The 15,278-nt window shown below is 40.0% G+C and overlaps 1 protein-coding gene across 2 annotated transcripts in view; it reads right to left on the reverse strand.

The window, feature by feature from the left end:
* Positions 1-15,278, reverse strand: part of LOC150082000 (protein meiotic P26-like) — a 263,546-nt gene that overhangs the window by 247,451 nt on the left and 817 nt on the right. The window lies entirely within an intron of this gene.

Raw genomic sequence — 15,278 nt, forward strand, 5'->3', positions numbered from 1 at the left:
AAGGCTTAAGTTCTGCAAATTGCAGCATCTGGAACCAAACATCGGCAAGGTAATCTGACTGAGGTATATAAGGCTTTGAATGGTTTGAGCAAGCTTAATCTGATGAAATTCCTCTTCTTCCTCAGATTACACACCTGATAGGGCATAAATTCAAACTGAGAAAAGACGGTTGTAGAATAGGTGCAGAAATTTGCCTTTAGCTAGTGAGTGGTTGATTGCTGGAACAAACTTCCATCTGTTATTATTTTTATTATTAGCTATATGGTGCAAGGAAGCCTGAGGCTTATGCTGCACCAGCAAAAAAAAAAAAAAAAAAAATTCCTGAGTTACCCTGAGAGAGAGAGGCAGAAAGGAATCACCAAGAATGAACCACTAGGTGGCAGTGATCACAGTGTGCTGAAGTAGGATATACTCAAAGAGGTAACTACCATTAGTGGTAAAGGGAAGGGTTATTACTTTCGTAAAGGCGACTACAATGGACTGAGACAGTATTTAAATTCTATACAGTGGGACCAACGGATGATGTTACCAACAGCGAATTCAAAATGGGAAGCATTCAAAGAACTTATCTTGGAAGCCACTAGGCTCTACATACCAACTAAGAAATATTGTTCAAGGTTTAGGCCTAAGTGGATGTCAGATGAACTAATGAGGCATATGGCAGAGAAGAAAAATGCATGGGATACATACAAATTAACACGTGACATAGAAGCCTATGACAGATACAAGTTGATCTGTAACCAAGTTACAAAGGAGGTTAGGCAGGTGAAGGCAGATTACGAGAAATCTTTGGCAAGAGAGGCAAAGAAAAACAGCAAAGAGTTCTTTACTTATGTAAACTCTAGAAGGAAAAGGATGAATCAGATTGGTCCGCTGAACATATCGATGGGTCAACTGTTGATGATCCTGCTCAGGTAGCTAACAAACTATATGAATATTTTGAATCGACATTCACACATGAGGAGTTATTCAGTGAGGGGAATGCCAGAGGTGTATTCAACTACGGCAGTAAGCTAGAGAATCTTGTAATAACTGAGAGTAAAGTGGAGGAGAAATTGTTGATGATAAACACAAGAAAGGCACCTGGGGTGGATGGGATCCATTCAGTTATATTAAAGGAGGCAGCAAAGGAAGTAAGCAAATCCTCAGACATAATTATGAGAGCTTCCTTGGACTCAGGGCAAGTACCCATGGACTGGAGATGTGCAAATGTGATCCCAATTCACAAAGGAGGATCAAAGGGCGACACAAGTAATTATAGACCTGTTAGTTTAACTTCTGTTCCCGGAAAATTAATGGAGGCACTGGTTAAAGAAGCACTGCAGGATCATCTAGACAAGACTTCAGTTATAGCTCGGACACAGCATGGTTTTGTTAAGGGGAAGTCTTGCCTGACCAATTTGATTGAATACTATGATGCAGTCACAAAAGAACTGGATGCAGGGAATAACTTTGATATTATATACTTGGATCTTAGAAAGGCTTTTGATACTGTTGCACATGGAAGACTGCTACACAAATTGGAGCAGTGTGGCATTGGAGGCAAATTGCTGCTATGGATAAAGGGGTGGTTGAGGGGGAGAAGACAGAGAGTGGTAATCAATAGACACTGCTCATCGTGGACTAATGTTATTAGTGGAGTCCCTCAGTGTTCAGTATTGGGTCCATTATTGCTTTCTGTATTTATAAATGATATTGATGATGGTATATCAAGCTTAATGTCCAAATGTGCAGACGATACGAAGGTTGGCAGGGTTGTCAAGGGAACTACTGACACTATGCTACTGCAACAGGATCTGGAAAGGTTGAACAGATGGGTTGAGAGGTGGCAAATAAAGTTTAACATTGACAAATGTAAAGTACTACACATGGGAAACAGCAACCCCAGAGAAACGTATCAACTCTGTGGTACTACACTGACAGTGGTAGAGAATGAAAGGGACCTGGGGGTGGTTGTGCAGGCAGATATGAAGTTCTCTGAGCAGTGCAGATGGGCTGCAAGCGTAGCTCATGGTGTATTGTCGATATATAGGAATTTTTCTTGCAGGGATAAGGAGGTGATTATTCCCTTGTATAAGGCAATGGTCAGGCCACACCTAGAGTACTGTATACAGGTCTGGAGGCCTCATTTCAAGAAGGATGTAGAGATGCTGGAACGAGTACAGAGAAGGGCAACAAGATTAGTGAATGGAACAAAATGGTGCTCTTACGAAGAAAGACTTAAGTTTTGCAAATTACAATGTCTGGAGACTAGGCACCAGCGAGGTGATCTGATAGAGGTGTATAAAGCCTTGAATGGTTTGAGCATGCTCAATGCTGATGGGATTCTTCCTCTTGTTCAGAATAATCACCTGAGAGGGCATAAATTGAAATTGAGGAAAAACAGATGTAGGATAGACTTGAGGAAATTTGCCTTTAGCCAGCGGGTGGTTGGTTGATGGAACAGACTTCCATCGCTCGTCATGGAAGTTGATAGCCTAAATAAGTTTAAGGCTCGGCTGGAGAGGTATTTCGAACGAACAGAGGGGTGAAGTGGAAGTGGTTATTTTTTATTTATTTATTTATTATTTATTTTTTTTTTTTTTGGCTGATGCTGCATAAGCTTGCTTTCTTGCATCAAATGCCTCTACTAATGCTAATGCTAAAGAAAGAGAAGAATGATGATATCCAGCTCAGGACCCTGGGTGTGCCAAGCCCATTCTCACCGAATGTGAGCCCCTGGAGTTGTGGAAGTTGATGGCTAAAATAAATTCAAGGAAGAACTGGACAAACTTTTGGAGCAAATGGATGGGTGAAATAGGAAGGTTTTTTTTTTTTTTTTGCTTATGCTGTATAAGCTTACTTTCTTGCATCACATGCCTCTATTAATGCAAATGCTAATATTAATACTCAATCCATTCTCAGTCTTAAACACTCAATCAGATCTCCTTCCAGGTATCTAATCTCCAGACACTTCAATTTTACAGAACTGAAGCCTTTTCTGGTAACAAACAAACTTTTGTTTTCCTCTCTAATTGTGTTGCTTTTCTCTGCACCTGCTCCAACAGATCCACATCCTTCCACAAATAAGGCTTCCAGACCTGTATGTAGTACCCATGATATGGCGTAACAACTGCCTTATCCCTACTAGCAAAATTCATGTATATCACTGATAAAACTCCATGGGCACTCCTCGGAGAACTTCATATCTAACTGCACAATTACTCCCAGAACAGATCTTTTTTCATTTGACTATTCTGAGTGGGGTACCACCCAGCTGGTACATTAATCCAAGATTAATGCTACCCATATTAAGTGGCTTGAATTTGTCAAAGATAAACTAGAATTATCGCTTCTCAGTCCATCAGCCTAATTTATCTAGATCTTGGTACTCCAGCATACCGTCATTACTGTCATTAAGCACCCTGTCCACCTTCATATAATCAAACTTATACATTAGGCCCAATATGCCTTCATCAATATTAATAAATATTGAAAACAATGGGCCCTGCACTGAATGCTGAAAAACTCCACTAATAACATTTGTCCAAGATTAAAGGAGGCAGCAAACGAAGTAAGCAAACTGTTAGCCATAACTATGAGAGCTTCCTTGGACTCAGGTCAGGTACCCATAGACTTGAGATGTGCAAATGTGACCCCAATTCACAAAGGAGGATCAAAGGTTGACAAGTAATTATAGACCTGTGAGTTTAACTTCTGTTCCAGGAAAATTAATGGAGGCACTGGTTAAAGAAGCACTGCAGGATCATCTAGACAAGGCTTCAGTTATAGCTCGGACACAGCATGGTTTTGTTAAGGGGAAGTCTTGCCTGACCAATTTGATTGGATACTATGATGCAGTCACAAAAGAACTGGATGCAGGGAATAACTTTGTTATTATATACTTGGATCTTAGAACGGCTTTTGATACTATTGCACATGGAAGACTGCTGCACAAATTGGAGCAGTGTGGCATTGGAGGCAAATTACTGCTATGGATAAAGGGGTGGTTGAGGGGGAGAAGACAGAGTGGTAATCAATGGACACTGCTCATCGTGGATTAATGTTATTAGTGGAGTCCCTCAGGGTTCAGTTTTGGGTCCATTATTGTTTTCTATATTTATAAATAATATTGATGATGGCATATCAAGCTTCATGTCCATTATTGTTTTCTATATTTATAAATAATATTGATGATGGCATATCAAGCTTCATGTCCAAGTTTGCAGACGATACAAAGGTTGGCAGGGTTGTTAAGGACACTACTGACGCTATGCTGCTGCAACAGGATCTGGAAAGGTCGAGCAGATGGGCTGAGAGGTGGCAAATGAAGTTTAACATTGACAAATGTAAAGTACTACATATGGACATATGGGAAACAGCAACAACAGAGCAACGTATCAACTCTGTGGTACTACACTGACAGTGGTAGAGAATGAAAAGTACCTGGGGGGTAATAGTGCAGGCAGATATGAAGTTCTCTGAGCAGTGCAGACGGGCTGCAAGAGTAGCTCATGGTGTCTTATCAATGATATACAGGAATGTTTCTAGCAGGGATAAGGAGATGATTATTCCCTTGTATAAGGCAATGGTCAGGCCACACCTTGAGTACTGTATACAGGTCTGGAGGCCTCATTTCAAGAAGGATGTAGATCTGCTGGAACGAGTACAGAGAAGGGCAACAAGATTAGTGAACTGAACAAAGGGTTGCTCTTACAAAGAACGGCTTAAGTTTTGCAAATTATAGTATCTGGAGACTAGGCACCGGCGAGGTGTATAAAGCCTTGAATGGTTTGAGCATGCTCAATGTTGATTGGATTCTGCCTCTTGCTCAGAATAATCACCCGAGAGGGCATAAATTCAAATTGAGGAAAGACAGATGTAGGTTATGTGTGCGGAAGTTTGCCTTTAGCCAGCAGGTAGGTGGTTTGTGGAACAGACTTCCATCTTTTGTTGTGGAAGTCAATAGCCTAAATAAATTGAAGGCTGAGCTTGACAGGTATTTGGAATAAACGGAGGGGTGAAATGGGAGCAGTTTTTTTTGGCTGATGCGGCATAAGCTTGCTTTTTTGCATTATATGCCTCTACTAATGGTAATGCTAATTACTCTTTAAACAGTTCAAGATTTATTTGAATCTATTCCATGTAGAATACAAGATGTTTTAAAAGGAAAGGGTAGCACCCCTTGAGTTCTATCGACACAAGAGGCCACGAATCGGGTTAATGCATTCCTGTAGCCAGATCACAGGTGTTTCCATTATTGTGTCTATTCCATGTGTGTGTGTGTGTACACACACACACACACTCTGTGATCACTGAATTATGACCATCCCATCCATAATGTACTATACTGCATAACTCGCAGTATTAAAAGTCGAACAGCTTCGTATGCTAGACCAGAAGTAATTCACATCTGGTAATACACGTCAAAGTAATAAAGGCAGTTACAGGATGTAGCAGAGATATGGTGTTTCAGAAGGGTGTGTCTGTGGGAGATTGTGCATCAGGTGCTTCCATATCAGAAACCACATCGTGTCAGATGCTCACAGCCCACTGTGGTTAAGGTGTATAAAGAATGGTGTTGAACAAGTGAAACCACCTCCCACCGACAGAACTATAAAAGAATTACGAAAGGTGGCTGTTTGTGGTGAGCAAGGGGTACAGCACATTATATGAGCTCAATGGCAGGTCACTGTGCGACAGTTGACATCACGATACAATATGGGGAATGCAAGAACAATATCCCAAATGATAATGCACCGGACACTCAGAAGTATGGGGTTCCACAGCAGAAAACCCAAGAGACACACCCTCTCCTCACTGCTGATCATCCCAATGGCAAATAAATGCTGTAGTGGCAACAACATGCTTGTTGAACACTGGAAACAAGTGTGCTGGTCAGATGAGGCCGAATACCTGGTGTAACACAACGAGGGATGCTTTCATGCGTACTGCAAGAAATGTGATCCATGCACCCATCATGCATGGTGCTCACTATCCAGGCAGGTGGCAGTGGTTTCTTAATATGGGGGCAGGTTTTGCTGGCAAGAATCAGGACCTTGGTGCACATGGACCAACATTTCAATGGTAAGGTCTACCGCCAGCTCAGAGGAGACCAGGTGAACCTACCATGTTTCATTTTTCCCCCAAACAGATAATAGGACACTTCCACAATGATAATGTGATGTATCATAGGGGCGACACTGCACATGAGTGGTTCAAGGAACACAGTGAAGATATCACCCACATTGATTGACCTAAGAATTCACCTGACCTCAATCCAACTGCACACCTGTGGGATGTTTTGGAATGGAAAATGAGGCATATGGACATGCAACTGTCATCTGTTCCTACACTGCAGAAAGCCTTGCAGGTAGCAAGTTGTAGATCCCTACAAATGTTGTCAGACATCTAGTGGAGTCAATGGCTAGGCAAATAGCACTGTTATCCGGTAGTATCCGGGCCGCTACCACTGCTGTTATCTGAATAACAGCAGTGGTAGGTCATAATTTAGTGATCACATTGTGTGTGTCTGTGTTCATCTTGATATACAGGGTGTTTCAAAAGTGATGGTCAATAATTTAGAGGTGAACTGTACAGACTACAATATGCAAAAAAAGCCTAGTAAACACATGGGTCCTTAAGTGAATCGTTTACGAAATATTGCACATTTCTAGTTGGGATCCACCACTGACTTGTTTGCTTAGGTTAGGTTATGCTCATTCTCCCCCTTTTCCCCCTCTCAATGTTCTGAGACTTAGCAGGCATACTAGTACTTGTCAAAGGATAGTCAATGTGGGAAGAGGTTACAGCAACGAAAAGTATGCGGACATGCACTTCACGTATGGTGAAGCCAACGGCAGTGCACTCGAGGCTGCACGTTTGTACCAAGAAGCATTTCCCCGTCAAAGGCAGCCCAACAGGCGCACATTCATCAGGGTACATCAACGCCTTAGAAAATATGGGTATTTCGCATATGGAGTACGAGCAGATAGGCCCAGAAGCATAACACCTGATGTTGAGGAAAGGGTGTTAGAAAGAATAGACAAAATCCAGGAATTTCGACAAAGAGGGTAGCTCTGTAAGAGCGTGTACTAAGTCATAGCAGTGTGTGGCACATTTTACATCGCCAATTACTATATCCCTATCATATCCAGAATGTACAACGTCTCAGCAATATAGGCTACCCTCCCAGAGTGAACTTCTGCCAGTGGATGCAACAACAGTTGCATCCACCCGAATCCTAAATTTTTAAACAACATTTTGTTCACTGACGAAGATGGGTTTACTCATGATGGCATTTTTAATTTTCATAACTGTCATGTTTGGTCTGACAAAAATCATAATGCAATTCATAGTCATGACATTAACGTTTCTTGTTGAATGTATGGGGAGGACTATTGGGAGACCGTCTAATTGGACCACACTTTCTGCCAAACAGGCTAACAGGAGAGTTGTACCTTCATTTCCTGCAGAATGTTCTTCCAGACCTCCTTGATGATGATAATGTTCCACTTCAGCAATGCCAGAACATGTGATTTATGCATGATGATGATGCACTGGCACATTTTGCTCGAGTTGTGACTCTATATCTAACTAAAAGGTATGGTCAACGGTGGATAGGTAGAAGTGGGCCTGTAATGCGGTCTCCCAGATCACCAGACTTAAATCCTATGGATTTTTGTATCTGGGGTCATGTAAAAAGTTTGGTATACACTTAACACAGTTGAGGAATGCAGCATCAGGTTGAAGGAGCCTTTTAGCAAATCAGAAATGACCCAGGAATGCCTGAGAGGATTCGAAACTCAAATGCAGAGAAGACTACAACCTGTGTATGGAGGTAAGATAGCATGTTGAACCCTTTTGTAATATCCTGCAACATGTAACATCTGTAAAATCCTTTGGTGTTGAAACCAAAAATTAAAAATGTATTATCTTATGTTTAATTGTAAAACAGTCCAGAGATGCCAGTACCACCCAGCACAGCGTCCAATCATTTGCAAATAACATAAAACCTTTAAATCTGTAATGTGTCAGAAAATTCATGTTTGACTTTGCAAAACTTATCAATTGCTCTAAATATTTTGTCTTTACAAGTGTCTTCAGCATCAGGAAAATACCTTTCCAAACTAAAAATATATGAAAAACTACTTGAGGTCTTCAATGATACAAGACTGGTTGTGATCAGATATTAGCATAGTAAAGGCATATGATGCAAGAAAGCAAGCTTATGCAGCATCAGCCAAAAAACAAAAAAAAAAAACCACTCCCATTTCACTCCTCCATTCGTTAGAAATACCTGTCCAGCTGAGCCTTAAATTTATTTAGGCTATCAACTTCCACAACAAGGGATGGAAGTCTGTTCCACCAACCAACTAGTTGCTAGCTAAAGGCAAATTTCCGCACATCTTTCCTACATCTGTCTTTCCTCAATTTGAATTTATGCCCTCTCAGGTGATTATTCTAAGCAAGAGAAAGAATCCCATAAGAATTGAGCATGCTAAAACCATTCAAGGTTCTATACACCTCTATCAGATCACCTTGCCGGTACTAGTCTCCAGACACTGTAATTTGCAAAACTTAAGCCTTTCTTCGTAAGAGCAACCGTTTGTTCCATTCACTAATCCTGTTGCCGTTCTCTGTACTCATTCCAGCAGCTCTATATCCTTCTTGAAATGACGCCTTCAGACCTGTAAACAGGACTTAAGGTGTGGCCGGACCACTGCCTTATACAAGGGAATAATCACCTCCTTATCCCTGCTAGAAAAATTGCTGTTTATCATTGACAAGACACCATGAGCTACTCTTGCAGCCCATCTGCACTGCTCAGAGAACTTCATATCTGCCTGCACAATTACCCCCAGGTCCTTTTCATTCTCTACCACTGCAGTAGTACCACAGAGTTGATACGTTGCTCTGGGGTTACTGTTTCCCATATGTAGTACTTTACATTTGTCACCTGTCAGCCCATCTGCTCAACCTTTCCAGATCCTCTTGCAGCAGCATAGCGTCAGTTGTGTCCTTAACAACCCTTCCGACCTTTGTATCTTCTGCAAACTTGGACATGAAGCTTGATATACCATCATCAATATTATTCATAAATACAGAAAACAATAATGGACCCAACACTGAACCCTCAGGGACTCCACTAATAACATTAGTCCACGATTAGCAGTGTCCATTGATTACCACTCTCTGTCTTCTCCCCCTCAACCACCAATTTATCTATAGCAGCAATTTGCCTCCAATGCCACACTGCTCCAATTTTTGCAGCAGTCTTCCATGTGCAACAGTATCAAAAGCCTTTCTAAGATCCAAATATATAATATCAAAGTTATTTCCTGCATCCAGTTCTTTTGTGACTGCATCATAGTATCCAATCAAATTGGTCAGGTAAGACTTTCCCTTAACAAAACCATGCTGTGTCCGAGCTAGAACGGAAGTCTTGTCTAGATGATCCTGCAGTGCTTCTTTAACCAGTGCCTCCATTAATTTTCCTGGAACAGACGTTAAACTCACAGGTCTATAATTACTTCTGTCAGCCTTTAATCTCCTTTGTGAATTGGGGTCACATTTGCACATCTCCAGTCTATGAGTACCTCCTGAGTCCAAAGCAGCTCTCATAATTATGGCTAAGGGTTTGCTTACTTCCTTTGCTGCCTCCTTTAATATAACTGGATAGATCCCATCCACCCCTGGTCCCTTTTTTTTTTATGATTATCCTCAACAATTTCTCCTCCACTTTCCTCTCAGTTATTACAAAATTATCTAGCTCACTACCAGAGTTTACTAACCTCTGGCATTCCCCTTCCTGAATAACTCCTCATGTGTGAATGTAGATGCAAAATACTCGTTTAGTTTGTTACCCCCCTGAGCAGGATCCTCAACTGTTGAACCATGAATATCCAGTGGACCAATCTGATTCATCCCTTTCCTTCTAGAGTTTACATAGGTAAAGAACTCTTTTCTGTTTTTCTTTGCATCCTTTGCCAATGAATTCTCATAATCTGCCTTTGCCTGCCTAATCTCCTTTGTGACTTGGTTACAGACCAGCTTATATCTGTCATAGGCTTCCATGTCACCCATTGATTTATATGTATCCCATGCATTTTTCTCCTCTGCCATATGTCTCATTAGTTCATCTGACATCCATGTAGGCCTAAACCTTGAACAATATTTCTTAGTTGGTATGTAAAGCCTAGTAGCTTCCAAGATAAGTTCTTTGAATGCTTCCCATTTTGAATTTGCTGTTGGTAACATCATCAGTTGGTCATACTGTATAGAATTTAAATACTGTCTCAGTCCATCATAGTTGCCTTTACGAAAGCAAAAACCCTTCCCTTTACCCCTGATGGTAGTTACCTCGTTGAGTAAATCCCACTTCAGCACACTGTGATCACTGCCACCTAGTAGTTCCTTTATCTGCAGATTCTTAATGCATGAAGAATCACTACTGATAATCAGATCAAGAGTATTACTCCCTCTAGTTGCCTCCCGAACATGCTGATCTAGAAAACAATCATCCAATAAATCCACCAAAGTCTTGCTAGTGTGTGAGTGACCAACCCACAAATTCCAGTCAATATCTGGGAAATTAAAATCCCCCATTATAAGACTCTCTGATTTACTGGCCCATTCTATTTCCCTGTACAGTTTCTTATTATACTCATCAGAGTCATTAGGCCTATAGCACACTCCTACTCTCAATTTTGACCTCCCAATGCTTCTGTCACACCAAACTGACTCGACACTGCTCTGTCCAGCGATGTCAACTGGCTTCACTTACTTGGATTTTATGCGTTTCTTAACTAGCATAACCCCTCCTCCCTTCCTGTCCTGTCTATCCTTTCTGTACACATTGTACTCCCCAAATTCCATTTCTGCATTCCTTATATCTGTGACACCACATCTCTGATATCCCAACAATATCTACCTTTGATGTTTTGAGCAATACCTCAAATTCATCAAATTTATTTACCAAACTTCTAGCATTGGTGTACATGCAAGTATACATGCACCTGTTACTAATTTTAGCTACCCTAACAGAACCCATGTGTTTACTTCTACTGCAATGACTCCTGACTGTCTCTGAAATATCCTGCATCTTGTTTTCCAGGCTGCTGCTCATTCCAATAGAATCAGTGCAAGAATCACTTTCACCTCTGCCAGTGGCTACTGTTAATCTATTAGTCCTTGTATCCCCCCCCCCCAAGCTAGCAGTTTTCCAACCCATCTAACACTGCCTTGATAGCATCAGCAAATATTCTTGCAGACTTTCTATTTAAGTGTATCCCATCCCTGTAGCAGCAGTCTACAGACCAGGCTGAAAAAAATTTCTACCCCTTTTGCCTTGCACAATCTTTCCAGGGCCGAATTGATCGACAAGGCTCTCATCATATACTCCCTGCTATCGTGTCTGGGCAGAATTGCAGACACTTTCAAATTCAACCCTAATTCACGGCTTTTTTCAACAGTGACCTGTGCTTGTTAAATAATTCCGCTAGTCTCCTACTCTTAATATCATTAGTGCCAAATTGTATGACTATATCACCTTTTGTGCCCTTAAAAGATGATATGCGCTCTACAACATCATCAACTTTGCCACTGGCAGACATATCCTGGTCCTGTTCTACCTATCCTTTTTACAAAGCATGATCCCCGTTTCCCTGACAATAGTCACCAACAACTACTAGTTCCTGTGGGACCAGCACATTCTGCCTTGGGGGTTGCCGCTGTGTGAGTGATGACCAAGTGCAAGCTCTTGCGTTGATGTGGGCAGCTGAGAGCTTGATGGGCCCCTCAATTTAGATCCTTCGAAGGCAACCACCCTGTCCTTCAAGCTATGATAGATGATATGATAGATATGGTATGATATCATATACCAAGATATCACATACCAAGATATGAGAGATGTAATCTGATTTTGCTACTTTAAGGGGGATAAGGATCAACTTATGGAAATGGAAAAGTTTACAGTAACCTTTCCACCAGCACAAATCATGTTTCAAATGAACTAATTTTACATTTCATTAATAGTGACATATGATATAAGAAAACAAAGCTTATACAGCATCAGCCAAAAAAAAAAAAATTTCCCATTTCACCTATTCATTTGCTCCAAAAGTTTGTCCATTTCTTTCTTGAATTTATTTAAGCTATCAGCTTCCAAAACAACAGATGGAAGTTTGTTCTAGCATCAACCATCTGTTGGCTGAAAGCAAATTTCTATACATCTATTCTGCAACTGTCTTTCCACAATTTGAATTTATGCCCCCATCAAGTGAGTAATCTGAGCATGAGGAAGAATCCCATCAGCAATGAGCCTGCTCAAACATTCAAAGCCTTATACACCTCGATCAGATCACCTCACAGGTGCCTATTCTCCAGATGCTGCAATTTGCAGAACTTAAGCCTTTCTCGGTGAGAGCACCCTTTGGTTCCCCTGACTAATCTTGCTGCCCTTCTCTGCACTCATTACAGTAACTACATCCTTCCTAAAATGAGGCCTCCAGACCTGTATGCAGTACTCAATGTGTGGCCTGACCACTGCCTTATACAATGAGATAATTACCTCATTATACCTGCTAGCAAAATTCCTGTATTATCATTGACAAAACCCCATGAGCTGCCCTGGCAACCTGTCTGCACTGCTCAGAAAACTTCATATCTAACTGCACAATTATCCCCAGATATTTTGCATACCCACTACCCTAAATGAAGTACCACACAGCTGGTACGTTACTACTACCCATTTGTGGTTCTTTGCATTTGTCAATGTTAAACTTCGGTAGCCTCTTCTCAGACCATCTGCCCAACTTCACTGTCCGTTTGTGTAAAATTGCAAGGGCAGCCTTTTACCTCTCTAAATCCTCAATTTAAGTTTTAAGGCATTTTAGTCTTGCACTGTACATATCCTTGATTTTTAAGTCCTTTAACTTCATTTAAAACTTTACTTCATGTGGGATAAAAGTTAAAGAGCCGCAGTTACATACTCAGAGAGCCACATGTGGCACAGGTTGCCAACCCCTGATGTAACCCATGCCTGGAGCAACACTAACTCAGCCACAGTGTGAAAAAAAGCCTAAAAAAATTCCTTGCATCATAATCCCACTTGAACCCAATTTCTTTCTGCACTGGCATGAAAGAACAAATGTAACCACTGCACTATCCAAAAATCACAAATTATAAGCACGTTATCTCAAAAGCATGCATATCTGAATTCCTAAATTATAGTAGTTTCTGCTGCATGCCTCTTCTACAGTTACTTCCATGGGCACTGTTCTTCTGAATTGGCTTCTATAATTCCTGCTCTCTCTTTCAAAACAGTCCGAACACGTGCCGCCACCAGCCAACATCCATTTACTTTCCAACTTCAAACCCACAGAACCAACTTTTCATCTTCCTCATTTATTCATTCAACTGCCGTTTTCTGGAACAACCTTCCTTCATATGTATTTCCTGAAAATTACAATCTACAGAAGTTCAAGTCCAATGTCAACAAATATCTTCTTTCGTCTCCTCAACCTCCAACCCAAGCACGATACTAAGTACCATAGGTTCTAATACCTCTCATGTTTGGGTTTAACATTAAAAAAAAAAAAGAGTACAAGGAAGATGCAGGCGTTTGCTGCATTGGCCAAAAAAATAAAACAAGAAGTTAAGAAAATGCATATTATTTGCTTCTCTCCTCGCACTTATTCAAACTGACAGACTAAACTACCTGTGAAGGCAACCTGTTCCAGCAATCAACAACTGATTAACTAAAAAAAAAACTTCCTACAATCTAGTCTAAATCCCCTTAATTTGAATTTATGGCCCCTAGTTCTGGAATTCTTTATAACAGTAAAAATTCTGCCTTCATCAATTTTACTCACCCCTCTCAAAGCATTATAAATCTCAACCATTATTCAGCCTTGTTATCAAATTGACTGCCCCAGTTTATGGGACAGTCAATTCCTTTATTGTAAGTAATATGTCCAAAGAACAACCTCCCCGTAATCTTATGATTTTATTAGAATAATCAAAATTACCTTCATTCATTAAATTACAAAAATTAAATAACAATAGACTCCACGTATATTTGCAAAATTAAATAGTTCATTGATACTAAGAGCAGACAAGGAGGCACATTTCAATTCAGTAAATAAAATTAATGTCTATTTTTCAGTTCTGCTCTGGGATTCTGGTGTCAAAGCACACTGCTAGATTACAGAAGTGAATATTGGCATATAAACTCAGTTTATATCTTGCCTCAGAAGAATTAATTTTTCAATACATATGGAATTTTTAATAGAGTTCTTAACTTTTGTAACTTAATTATTAAACACGAATAATGCCCTTCTCATTTATAAAAGTATTATCAGGATAAATCCGGACAATGTTAAGAAAGGAAGCATGCTTGTTATGAAAATAAATTCCCTGCAGCTCAAAGGTCACAGGTTGCAAAAACTGCATTACAAAACAGCAAGTTCCACAAAGATCATTCTTATTACCAATAAGTCATGTAATTATACAATCACTTTCCTTTCAAAATCATGAAATACTCTTGAACTGGCTCACATGGTCTTGGAAAAGAAATCAATCAACCTACCAAATTTATCCAGCTAAAAATTAAAACAAATGCATTTAATACTTATGATTAGCCTTTTGATATATAATTCTCCTCACAATATAATAGTGAAGTATTTTAAGCTGCTTCTTACTGTTAAATAAGTTAATTATATTCAAATAAGTAGTTATATTCAAAAGCACTGCACACACTGATCTCATTTTATGCTTTGCTACTTTTTATGTTGGATAGTTTTAAGAAGCTACACTGCCTTTTTCTAATATATGTTATTGTCTTTCTTGAAAATGTAAGCTCTTCTTTACAATGAATTACTATGAGTATATCCAGGCAAGCCTTTCTGATTTATTACTCTCCTTCTGTATGCCTCTTGCTACCGTACTAGCTGAAACAACCTTGTAAGTTTTATTACCTCAAACCTGTGTTCATTTTTTTGAAGGGATTTTTTTCTAATTGCAGAAACTTCGCAATTAAATTAATCAATAAAGTGATCTGACTGATTTAGCCAATTAACTTAAGTGTCAATTTTTAAGTGATTAAAAAAAAAAAAAAATCCTCCGACCACCACCTGATTACTACGTTTCACACTTTATTCCTCACCCCACAGGTTCTAAATCACTCCACAACATGCAACATCATTTTGTCCTCTGACATAGGACTAACTGTGTGATAGAGCAATATTTTATTACTAATGCACCATTAATCAAAATGTGAAGCTCCTATCAGTCTACAT

Source organism: Mastigoproctus giganteus, chromosome 8 (assembly GCF_048544385.1).
Source record: "Mastigoproctus giganteus isolate SK-2022 chromosome 8, ASM4854438v1, whole genome shotgun sequence".
NCBI classification, from domain to species: domain Eukaryota; kingdom Metazoa; phylum Arthropoda; class Arachnida; order Uropygi; family Thelyphonidae; genus Mastigoproctus; species Mastigoproctus giganteus.